This window comes from Eurosta solidaginis, chromosome 2, assembly GCF_040869045.1.
Source record: "Eurosta solidaginis isolate ZX-2024a chromosome 2, ASM4086904v1, whole genome shotgun sequence".
Lineage (NCBI taxonomy): Eukaryota > Metazoa > Arthropoda > Insecta > Diptera > Tephritidae > Eurosta > Eurosta solidaginis.
In genome coordinates, this window is record NC_090320.1 from 5,053,043 (window position 1) to 5,066,850 (window position 13,808).

The following is a 13,808-nucleotide window of genomic DNA, read 5'->3' on the forward strand; positions in this document are numbered from 1 at the left end:
ACAGATCGTACACAGTCATCAGTCGAAGCAGTACTCACATATACACACGCATATGCCTATGCGAGAGGCTATAAACTACGCATACGCACGCATACATACTATAGCTGATAACCAAGTAGAAAATTCTAGAAGAAGAACCGTCTAGACATTTGGAGCAGAGAGTATAAAAGTAGCACAAGCTGAGTAGTCAGTAATTAGTTTGATTTAAGCACGATATTGGTTGTGAAGTGTTATTGTGAAGTACTTTCAAAGTAGTCTAATAAAGACCACTTTGCATTATTGAATATTGGAGTTATTTATTCAACAATTTAGCGATTCAAACGTTAGCAGAAGGTTTGGAATAAGCGGAATTCCCCTAAATTCGTTACAATTGGTGTCAGAAGAGGAATTGTTGAATAAATTCCAGAACTGCAGAGTACAACAAGGACATGGTAAAGTTGAGTGAATTGAAGATCCAGCAACTGAAGAAAGAGTTGCAAAGCTGTGGATTGAATACAACCCGTAATAAACTCGAACTTCAGGCACGACTACGAGAGGCAATGGAATCAGAATGATTTAACGTGGAAGAGTATGTCTTTCATTTTGATGGCGATGAGACAACAAAAAGAGAAAAATGAAACACCGCAGACGTTACGAGCACAGACTTGAACATGATTTTGGCTGCAATATTTGCACACACATCGACAGTAACATACAATATGGAAGCACAGGAGGCACGCATTTCAGAAATGTGGTCGCAAATAACATCCAAGATGGAATCACAGGAGAAGCGCTTATCATTGCAGGTGGCACAACGCAGTTAGAAGCACACTAAGCAAGGGCAACATCAAAGCTGGAAGCACAGGATACAAAAATAATGCAGTTTGAGAACAAAATCGAGGCTGAGGTAGATGCTTTAAAAGGTCGTATACAGGAGCTGCAACTAAATCGCGCAGTTGTTTCAGCAAGCAAACGAAGGTAAAAACTCCATCTTTTGACGGTATTTAAGCTCCGGCTTGATAAGACTGCAACAGTGAATAACTGGAATGCTGAAGATAAAGTTGCTGCACTATTTGTGGAATTGAAAGGATCTGCTGTTGAAGTCCTACAGGCGATTCCCGAGGGAGAGCCGAACAACTACGAAACTTTGATGGGGGCTCTAGAAAGGCGATATGGATGCGAACACAGGAAGCAGATATATCAAATAGAGTTGTAAAACCGTTACCAAAAAGCGAATGAGACATTGCAGGAGTTTGCATCGGATGTTAAATGGTTGGCTCATTTGGCAAATGCGGATGCACCCGTGGAATACACTGAAAGGGTAAAGATTCAGAGCTTTATAAATGGCATACGGGACGTCGAAACACAGCGAGCTACATACACAAACCCAAAGCCAACATTTGCAGACACGGTATGACATGCATTGACTCAGGAAACTGCCTCACTATTGAGTAAACCAGCACACAAAGCTTATCGTGTGGAAATAGAAAGACCAGAGTGGGTAGACGAAGTTTTGGAAGCTTTAAAGGGAACGCAAAAGAAGAATAATGATGCAATCAAATGCTTTAAGTGTGGGAAGTCAGGGCACATTGCACGTTATTGCAGTACCAACCTTAACAGTTCCAACAACATGGGTGGCCGTAAACGCAGAGCTGAAGGAGATGAGCAAATCTCCAAGTCCACTCAATCGTTAAACTAAAGCGAGTCAGCCGCAAAGGGCGACAGCTGGCTCCCTCAATTGAATGCCCCATAATCTCTATCTCGCAAATTGGAAGAAGGTCAAACAATCTTACTGTAGGATTACATTTGGATGGAAAGGAACGTTTACTGACTGTAGATACGGGTGCATCTCATTCCATCATTCGAGCGGATGTAGTCAACAAGAAGATATGACCATTGCAGTGGACTTCTTAATCGACCAAGCCATGAAGATCGATATGCAAAGCAAGACGATGCGATATAAGAATATGGATGTGCCACTTAATTTCGGCTACGAGGGAGGCTACAGCAGTAAACGAGTGCTGGTGGAAGAGAGTCGGTAAATACCACCAAAATCAGAAGCAGTCATCTGGGCAAAGGTTGATGGAGATTGTGGGACAAACAAATTGTAGGTTGTAGAAGCAGCAAACAAATCAACACTGAATGTACTTGCAGAAAAAAACCTGGCTATGACAAAACAAGGCGGACGTATTCCGGTAAGAGTACTCAATGAGTTCAAGTCACCATTCAAACTGACCAAAGGTGCTATATTGGGAAGATGCCAAGAAGCTGAAATAGTTATTAATTTGGATGGAGGGGCTAGAGGAATACTATCAGAGTAAGGAAAAACAGCTGATCGTAAAGTAGGGAAACATATTTGACCAAGATGGCTCCAAACCAGGCCGCACCAACCTAGTGAAACATCAAATTGACACTGAAGATGCGAGGCCGATCCGTCAAGCTCCTCGTAGTGTTCCACTGGTGAAGCGGGAAGTGGTGATCCAAATCATACAAGAAATGAGCGACAGCGGCGTAATCGAACTATCCATGGAACTCACCGGTGGCACTTGTGAAGAAGAAGGATGGAAAAATGAGGTTTTGTGTGGACTACCGCAAGCTGAACGACGTCATGAAAAAGGATTGCTACCCATTGCCAAGGATTGACGATACTCTGGACTCGATATCTGGTATGAAATTGTTTTCCACACTGGACTTGAAAAGTGGCTACTGGAAAGTAGAAGTGAAGGAGGAAGACAAAGAGAAAACAGCCTTCAGTGTCGGTGACGGTCTTTGGAAATTTACAGTGATGCCTTTTGGACTATGTAATGCACCAGCTACTTTTGAAAGACATATGGATCAGGTACTGAAAGGACTACATTGGAAAACATGCTTAGTGTACCTAGACGACGTCATCGTATTGGTAAAGAACTTCGAAGAACATCTGAAGAACTTGTAGGAGGTTTTTCAAAGAATAGCTGGTGCTGGTCTGAAACTTAGTCCCAAAAAGTGTTCTCTGTTCAAGAAGCAAGTTAGTTACTTGGGTCATAAAGTAACAAGGGAGGGCATCTGCGTCGCGAGTGAAAAGATAGAAGCAGTAAAGAATTGGCCAAGACCACAGAATCTTCATGAGTTAAGAAGTTTCCTTGGGCTGTGCACATATTACCGCTGATTTGTACCAAATGTTGCCAGTGTAGCCCATAGCCTCCACCAGCTTACAAGAAAAAATAAAGCTTTTGAATGGAAGAAGGAGCAAAAAGTGGCTTTCTAAACATTGAAACAGCGTTTGTGCAATTCCCCAATGTTGGCATATCTGATTCCAGGAGCAACATTTATTCTAGATATCGATACGAGTGGATATGCTATAGGAGGCGTTTTATCACAACTGGTCGATGGACAGGAGAAGGTAGTTGCATATTACAGCCGTTCAATTGGAAAACCAGAGAGGAACTATTGCGTTACACGGAGAGAGCTGTTGGCATTGGTAGAGTGCATTAAAAATTTTCACAAATACCTTTACGGCCAGCGATTCCGCGTCAGGAGAGATAACGCAGCATTGAAATGGCTTCTGCAGTTCCGTAATCCGGAAGGACAATTAGCACGGTGGATCGAGCGACTACAAAGCTATGACTTTTCCATTGAGCATCGAAAAGGTAGTACCCATGGAAATGCTGATGCAATATCACGAAGACCATGTAGTTTGGTATGCAAGCACCGTTCAAAAGCCGAGGCTAAAGAAGACATTATAGATGTCCGGCTAATAACTATAACATGTACAGATAAATGGGACAAGGAACAGCTAAGAAAATGTCAGCTAGAAGATACAGATCTGTCACGTGTTATGCAAGGGCTCGAACGAAACGAAAGACCAAACAGAGAAGAGATGTCAGCAGAGAGTCTCACTGCGAAGTCATATTGGGCACAGTGGGCAGTTTAGATTCGATATCCGGTTGCCTTCATCGAGTACGGGAGAGTGAGGATGGTAAATGTAAGAAGAAACTGATAGTTGTTCTCAGAAAGAGGGTTCCTGACGTGCTCAGCGAGCTGCTTAATGGTACAAGCGGAGGTCATCTTGGAATCACGAAGACGCTCGAGAAGATTAAACAGAGATTCTATTGGGTTGGTTGCCATCAGTCGGTCACTGAGTGGATTGCGAACGGCGAGGTTTGCAGCAGAGCGAAAGGGCCCAGAACCCGAAGTCATAGCCAGATGAAGCAATATATATTTGAAATGATCGCTATGGATGTCGCCGGTCCATTTCCTACTAGCAACGGCGGAAACAAATATGTACTGGTAGTTATGGATTATTTCAGCAAATGGCCAGAGGTATACCCAATCCCAAATCAAGAAGCGGAAACGGTAACAGAAGTGTTTATAAACAATTGGATTGCAAGGTATGGTGTACCAATGGAGTTACATTCTGACCAAGGCAGGAATTTCGAATCAGCTGTGTTCCAGGAAATGTGTAAATCATTGGGCATTCGAAAAACACGGACAAGTGCATTGCATCCTCAATCCGATGGTATGGTGGAACGATTCAATAGAACATTGGAGGAGCACTTAAGGAAAGTAGTAGACAAGTACCATAAAGAGTAGGATACCCGCATACCATTATTCTTGATGGCTTACAGATCAGCAGTGCATGAGACAACGGGCCAAACCCCTGCAAAAGTAATTTTTGGCAATGACCTTAGACTGCCAACTGATTTGGAGTCTGGGACAAATACCGATGCGGAGAGAAATGCCTAGAAATCCACTGGTGTCTTGGCGGAAGAGCTGAAGGAAATACATGATCTTGTAAGACAACGAACCAAGATTATGAGTGACAAGATGAAAGCCAGATATGATAAAGTAATTAATTCGAAAGGTTTTCGGGAAGGAGATTTGGTGTTGCTATACAACCCACAACGAAAAACAGGTTTATGACCGCAATTGCAGTGTAATTTGGAAGGACCAAAAAAAAGTTATAAAACGAATCAACGATGTAGTTTACCGCATACAAACCATTGGCAAACCACGAAAAAAATGAAAGTGGTTCATTTGTAAAGGCTGGCAGCGTGTAGACCGAAAAATTTGTCTGATCGGGACGATCAGACTTAGGTGGACGGACCATCTCTAAGCTGTTACTTGCACAACAACAAAAACATTAAAGCAAGGAACATAAACACATTAATCATCATTTATCCACATACCTACAAGGCAACGAAGAGATAAGTCACACACAGATCACACAGAGTGATCAGTCGAAGTAGTACTCACATATATACATGCATATGCCTATGCGATAGGCTATAAACTACGAATACACAAGCCTATAGCTGGTATCCAAGTAGAAAATTCTAGAAGAAGAAGCGTATAGACATTTGGGGCAGAGAGTATAAAAGCAGCACAAGCTGAGTAGTCAGTAATCAATTTGATTTAAGCACGATATTGGATGTGAAGTTAAGTGTTATTGTGAAGTACTTTCAAAGTAGTCTAATAAAGACCATTTTGCATTATTGAATATTGGAGTAATTATTCAACAGTTTAGCGATTCGAATGTTAGCAGAAGGTTTGGAGTAAGCGGAATACCACTAAATTCGTTACAATATGTTTTGAGCTTCGCTTAATGTTTATCTAGTTCATATATGGTTGTTATTTTTAAATTTTGTTTACAATTACGGTTCTTTACTTGTTTATATATTGTCTTAGGTGTTTTTTTTTATTGTTTTACTTCATGTCTAAAATTAGTCGATAAGCAACAATTAAATGTGTAAGTTGTGATTTCTTATTTAATGTTTTTAATATAATATTTGTTTTAATTTCCGGTCCTGAAGTTGACTTAAAACTGAGGTCGAAATAACAGCAACAATAAAATCAAATATTGTCTATTCAAAATCAAATTAATTTTTTGATTTTTAGATGCATATGTATGTACATATTTTTGTGTGGCCTAGACGCCGAATAAAAGTTTTTAATAAGCAACAACATTAAGGGCGGGAATAACTACAAAAGAAATAAACTTTTCTAATTCCATTAAACATTTTTACTAAATCAATTTCTCTCATGATAAAACTTTTAATTGTAACATTTCTTATGTTTAACGTTTACATTTCATTTAATTTGTAGAAATTATCACTCCTTCAACAGAGACACAATTTCACTTTTGTTTCATGTTATTAATGAAATCACGCTGATAATCAGCATAGAATGATGAGAGGAGAACAGAAATTGAAAAAGGAAAGCCAAGATGACACAGCAAAGCGTTGACAATTAATTGTGTTGATTGCAACGCTATGGCCTGATAAACGTTGAGCTAACACTTCAAGGACAAAAAAATTTATTAAAAGAAAAATTGAGCAAAAAACAAACATATTCTTCATACGCGGGAAGAGTAGTCTTGAATAAACAAAAACAACCATGCTGGCTAAAAGAAAAATGTTTTGTGAAAACTTTTGAGTCGTTGCCGCACCTACTCAGGGTTAAATATATACGTATGTGTGAATCTAAAAGTAGGTATATAGCTAGCTGTCTGCCAAAGAAAAGTTAATCTTGCTAAAGTTTAAACCTCTTTTTACAGTTACTTTTATTTATAATAGTAAGCAGGTGACGTAAAAAGTACTGCTGGCAAAAAAAAAAAACACCAGCACCCACTATCTTTCAATGTACACACGTACATACATACCTACATATGTACATTAGGGTGGGTCGATTTGTATGGACGAAAGCTAACCGATATCGCGCCATCGATTCTTCGATAGGATTTGTGCTCAGGAAAAAAAGTTCATCTACGCATACCCACAAAAATAATTTCGACTTTGATCTACTAAAAAAAATGTCATATGTATATAAAAAATATTTTTTTTTTTTCAAAAAACTGTTATTGCCAGCGTGTTTAGCGGACATTTTTTGGTCGGACAGGGTATACATGAAAATTTTACAATCAAATGAAAATTTATTTAGTAGGTCATATAAAAACCTTAAAAATCAAAGTCGAAAAAAGTAAAAAAAAATGAAATTTCGCAGGCTCGAAAATTATTTTTTTTGGTATGCGTAGTGGCACTTTTTTCCTGAGCCTAAATCCTATCGAAAAATCGATGGCGCGATATCGGTTACTAAATCGACCCAGTCTAATGTACATATTTATTTGTACATTTGTTTCGTCGTAGTGACAAGCAGAAAAGACGCGCGCAATCATTAAAAGAATTAAAAGTTTTTCGACAGTTTCGTAGCCGTTGAAAAGTGGGTTGGGCTGGGTGATGAATCGCGAAAAAGTTTATTTAACTTTCCATTTGTAATGTCACTTTGGTATTTTTATACTCAGTTGAGCAGAGCTCACAGAGTATATTAACTTTGATTGCATAACGGTTGGTTGTACAGGTATTAAGGAATCGAGATAGATATATACTTCCATATATCAAAATCATCACTATCGAAAAAAAATTCGATTGAGCCATGTCCGTCCGTCCGTCCGTCCGTCTGTCCGTTAACACGATAACTTGAGTAAATTTTGAGGTATCTTGATGAAATTTGGTATGTAGATTCCTGGGCACTCATCTCAGATCGCTATTTAAAATGAACGATATCGGACAATAACCACGCCCACTTTTTCGATATCGAAAATTTCGAAAAATCGCAAAAGTGCGATAATTCATTACCAAATACTCATTAAGCGATGCAGCTTGGTAGGTGAGTTGAGCTTATGACGCATAATAGAAAACTAGTAAAATTTTGGACAATGGGCTTGGCACCGCCCACTTTTAAATGAAGGTAATTTAGAAGTTTTGCACGCTGTAATTTGGCAGTCGTTGAAGATATCATTATGAAATTTGGCAGGAACGTTAATCTTATCACTTTATGTCTGCTTAATAAAAATTAGCAAAATCGGAGAACGACCGCGCCCACTTTTTAAAAAAATTTTTTTTTTAATTCAAATTTTAAAAGAAAAGTAAATATCTTTACAGCATATAAGTAAATTATGCCAACATTCAACTCCAGTAATGATATGGTGCAACAAAATACAAAAAAAAAAAGAAAATTTCAAAATGGGGTGGCTCCGCCCTTTTTCATTTAATTTGTCTAGGATGCTTTTAATGCCATAAGTCGAACAAAAACTAACCAATCCTTGTGAAATTTGGTAGAGGCTTAGCTCCTAGGATGATAACTGTTTTCTGTGAAAAAGGGTGAAATCGGTTGAAGCCACGCCCAGTTTTTATACACAGTCGACCGTCTGTCCTTCCGCTCGGCCGTTAACACGATAACTTGAGAAAAAATCGATATATCTTTACTAAACTCAGTTCACGTACTTATCTGAACTTACTTTATTATATTGGTGTAAAAAATGGCCGAAATCCGACTATGACCACGCCCACTTTTTCGATATCGAAAATTACGAAAAATGAAAAAAATTCCATAATTATATACCAAATACGAAAAAAGGAATGCAACATGGTAATTGTATTGGTCTATTGACGCAAAATATATCTTTAGAAAAAAACTTGGTAAAATGGGTGTGACACGTACCATATTAAGTAGAAGAAAATGAAAAAGTTTTGCAGGGCGAAATCAAAAGCCCTTGGAATCTTGGAAGGAATACTGTACGTGGTATTACGTATATAAATCAATTAGCAGTACCCGACAGATGATGTTCTGGATCACCCTGGACCACATTTTGGTAGATATCTCGAAAACGCCTTCACATATACAACTAAGGGCCACTCCCTTTTAAAACCCTCATTAATACCTTTAATTTGATACCCATATCGTACAAACACATTCTAGAGTCACCCCTGGTCCACGTTTATGGCGATATCTCGAAAAGGCGTCCACATATAGAACTAAGGCCCACTCCTTTTTAAAATACTCATTAACACCTTTCATTTGATGCCCATATCGTAAAAACAAATTCTAGAGTCACCCCTGGTCCACCTTCATGTCGATATCTCGAAAAGGCGTCCACCTATAGAACTAAGGCCCACTCCCTTTTAAAATACTCATTAACACCTTTCATTTGATACCCATATCGTACACAAAAATTCTAGAGTCACCCCTGGCCCACCTTTATGGCGATATCTCGAAAAGGCATCCACCTATAAATCTAAGGCCCACTCCCTTTTAAAATACTCATTAACACCTTTCATTTGATACCCATATCGTACACAAAAATTCTAGAGTCACACCTGGCCAACCTTTATGGCGATATCTCGAAAGGGCATCCACCTATAGAACTAAGGCCCACTCCCTTTTAAAATACTCATTAACACCTTCCATTTGATACCCATATCATACAAACAAATTATAGAGTCACCCCTGGTCTACCTTTATGTCGATATCTCGAAAAGGCGTCCACCTATAGAACTAAGGCCCACGCCCTTTTAAAATACTCCTTAACACCTTTCATTTGATACCCATATCGTACAAACAAATTCTAGAGTCACCCCTGGTCTAGAACTAAGGCCCACTCCCTTTTAAAATACTCATTAACACCTTTCATTTGATACCCATATCGTACAAACAAATTCTAGAGTCACCCCTGGTCCACCTTTATGGCGATATCTCGAAAAGGCGTCCACCTATAGAACTAAGGCCCACGCCCTTTTAAAATACTCATTAACACCTTTCATTTGATACCCATATCGTACACAAAAATTCTAGAGTCACCCCTGGCCCACATTTATGGCGATATCTCGAAAGGGTATCCACCTATAGAACTAAGGCCCACTCCCTTTTAAAATACTCATTAACACCTTTCATTTGATACCCATATCGTACAAACAAATTCTCGAGTCAGGCCTGGTTCACCTTTATGGCGATATCCCTAAAGGCGTCCATCTATCTATCTATGGCACACTCCCTCATAAAATACTCATTAACACCTTTCATTTGATACCCATATCGTACACAAAAATTCTAGAGTCACCCCTGGCCCACCTTTATGGCGATATCTCGAAAGGGCATCCACCTATAGAACTAAGGCCCACTCCCTTTTAAAATACTCATTAACACCTTTCATTTGATACCCATATCGTACAAACAAATTCTCGAGTCAGGCCTGGTTCACCTTTATGGCGATATCCCTAAATGGCGTCCATCTATCTATCTATGGCACACTCCCTCATAAAATACTCTTTAGTGCCTTTCATTTGATAGACATGTCATACAAACACATTCCAGGGTTACCCTAGGTTCCGTTTACAACATGGTGATTTCCCGTACTTTGTCTCCACAGCTCTCAACTGAGTATGTAATGTTCGGTTACACCCGAACTTAGCCTTCCTTACTTGTTTTATATTTTTTTTATGTTTACTTCTTTCTAAATATAACAACAGATAATGAATGTAGAATAATCATCAATAATGTGTGAGTGGCACGTGACTTTCAATTCTTGTGAAGTTTTATGTTAGTTAGTTGCTGAAGATTTTAATTGGAAGTTGCGCAAAATTTTGTGGAATTTTGTTTGCACTGACATAAAAATATTTAATTTACGGTGACTTAGCACAAGAAATTGATTTCAGTAATGACACAGCTTAAATGCTTGATTAGATTTAAAATCTTTGCTTGCTGTCAGCTTGGCACAAGTTAGGTCTTGTCTTCTGCTTAGGGAATAGTGGCATACTTAGGCCTGCGATATCATTGTACTACTAGCATTAGAATCAGAGTCAACTCTGAACCAATCTGACGTAGCTAAGCATTATTTGCCTCCTGTTGTTGTTGTAGCGATAAGGATACTCCGCGAAGGCCTTGGAGAGTGTTATCGGTGTTGATGGTCCTTTGCCGGATGCAGATCAGGTACATTCCAGTAACAAGCACAATTGAGGCACCAACCCCACCATATCGGAAACGATTTAGTATGACCACATAAAACCTTCAATGCCCTTCCACCCTCCCACCCCCTAGATCCATGAGGTACTTGGGGACGCATGAGCCTCTGCTGTTAAAGTAACAGGATTCGCCACGGGTAGGAGAGGTTGACAATTGTGTTGGAGAAGCTATATCTTGCGCTGGAAACACCTTGAAAGGGTTGCGCTACATAACCTCCTAAATCAATTTGGTATTTTAGTCTCCTCTTACAAGAGGCATACCTGCTGCGGGTATATTCCAAGCCCTCTTTCCCGCTTGGGGTTTGTTTGCCTCCTAACTACCGCTGGTGTGCACAGTCTGGGCTGCTCATTCAGCATTTTTTTTGTATCTGAATGAGATTATATGTAATTTCCGAGATAGGCTAATAAATGAAATGGACCATGTAAAGATTGTCGTCATCGGCCTAATTTTTGGTTTAGTTCCAGGTAGTTAGTGATCTTGGTAGTAAGTCTTGGGTTCACCGAACTAATGATTTCTTATTGGCTTCCCTCCAAAATCCTTTTGAGATATTGGAGTAAGGCTAGGAGCAAAGCTATTAGCTCTTCTGTAAATAAAGCCTACCATTGTCGGCCAACATCTATTTTGATGTACGTTAGAAGATTCGCCAAGTGGTTGCTTTGAAAATTATGTTACTATACATAATCAAAGCAAAGAAGTATGTAAGTAATATGCTCGTACGAAATAAACAAATTGTTAGCCGCGATGTACTTTAAACTGAGATGGGTCAAAAATGAGAACGCAAGCCATTGCTAAGCATCTGCAGGTCAAGAAATCTTATCGGCATCTTGACTCTTGCAGAGCCTTCCAAGCCGAGGTCTGTGTCGTAGATAAAAGATCAAGATACCTCCGTGCAACTACAGAGACAAATATAACGGTATCTCTTAAAAGTCAGGCCAGCTCAAAGGAAATGCAATCGATTTTCATCCCCTCGGAAGCTTTACGGAATTATTTATCCTGTTGTCCATAGGATACCTCAACGTATCGTTTTTCCGGGTATGCGGGTAAAGAAAGTATGGGGACGGAAAAGTCTGCAAGACAAAAATTTAGGGACTGAAGCAGCAAAATCGACGAATTCGCGGTTACAGTTAGAGGAGTAGATTTCTCAACTACATAAACAAATGTTAAGATTACTCCCCGTAGGAGTATTTTGATAGTCCTGTGGGTAGTCGTAATGTAAACTTTTACTCCTACTTAAGTTCTTACGGGAAAGCTAGTGGCTAGGGAGCATTTATAAATTGTTCGTTTGAACGAATACGTCCTTCTCGCCACTCACTGAAAGCATCCTCAATGGGTATACATAAATGTCACGAAGTGCAAGTGTGGGAAACTCTTACGTACGTCCTCTCAACCTAAGCTAGCCCTAACTTTAGTTTGAAGGATTTACAGTGAGGCCAATTCTTAGGTCATATATGTACGTAAGTGTTAAGTATTGTGTTCTTTTAGGAGTACTTGAGGGTTGGAAACTTTGCTTAGACTGGCCCTTCACCAATACGAGTTGAAAACATCTCGAAACAATTTCTTTGGTCCTTGGTAGTACAGCTAATATTCTTTTTTTGCAATTTTGTTATTAGCCGTTCAATTTTTAAAATGAAAACATTTTTATTTTGTCGTGAGGAGCTATATAATTCCTTCTAATGATCTTTTGAGTTCATCATTTGTTTTCACACAGTAATTTGTTTATAGTTTGATGAAACGTGAAGCATACTTTAAAGGACCACAATACTTTTGGGATACAAAGTTATGCGAAAATAGCTACAGAGCTCAAAAGGACATTGGCAGCAAATATGTGGCTTTTCAAGTCATAATAAAAAGATAATTTTGGCTGTACCTGCAAGAATAAAAAAAGTCCAAAACATAAGCTTCGAATTTATTTAGGGGTGGTCTTTCACAACTTTTTTCTCGATCCAGTCAAGTGTTGCCTTATCTAATAAATTAATCTATTGCAGAATTTTAACCTTTGCAAAAAAAAAAAAAAAAAAAAAAATATGGGAAGACATTTGTCTCATTACCACTTGGTTTAATTGAAATCGTGCACCTGAGAACATAATTTACAAGCTGTGTTTAATAATCATGGTATTTCAAATTACTGTTGCATTATTTGTGGTACATTACCAAATACATTAAGACTAAAATTTGTTTCGTCTTTTGCAGCTGATGCTAGCAAATCACTGGCCACCTACTATGGAGATCATATAACCTTATATTAATGTATACCTTTGAATAATTTAAGTATTTCTACACCGACTTATCCATTCCACATAAAACAGTGTTCACACTGCACACATTCACCTACGCTGTTCTCACTTCAATGCTCATAAATTACTTCCGCTATTTGTGCTTTGAAAAATCTCACCTCAACAAATAAATCTTTTTTATTGCTTCATATTCAACAGCCAAAAGTGTGCCGATGGATGCGATGGAACGCTAAGAGGAGTAGTAGCAAATTGTATTTGTTGTATGCTAGAGGCATGTTAAGATCACAGAACTACCTCCTGTATAAGTAGTTGCACAACAACATTAACAACAATAAGCCTAAAAAAATATTTAAACTTTGTTTGATTTGTACAGTCGCTAATAGAAAAATAGCAGTCGTAAATTTTATTAAAATCCGTTAATTAAACTTTTTCCAACTGAAGCTACGCAAACTAATCTCAAAAACATTTTTAAAAACATTCGTAAATTCGAGATCATTTCTTAGAAAATTTCGAACTTTGTATTAGATTTCTCAGTTTGCAGCAATTTTAGTCGAGCAAAGTACAAACTAAAGCTCTTTCGAAATTTTTTTGAGTAAGCAGTTTTGAAGCTCAATTAATTTTGGTCTTACAAACTACAAGTAATAGTTCTCTTAAAAATTTCGTAGATTTTTGACAAAGGGTGTTTCGGATCTTCTTCCATAAAATAAAAGACTTTCGCAGTTTATATGGAGACAAATCTAAAACAGCTTTCAGAAACAAAAAATCAATTGGAGTTTTTAGAGATCTTTTACTTGTAGTTTGTAAGGCCGATATTTATTG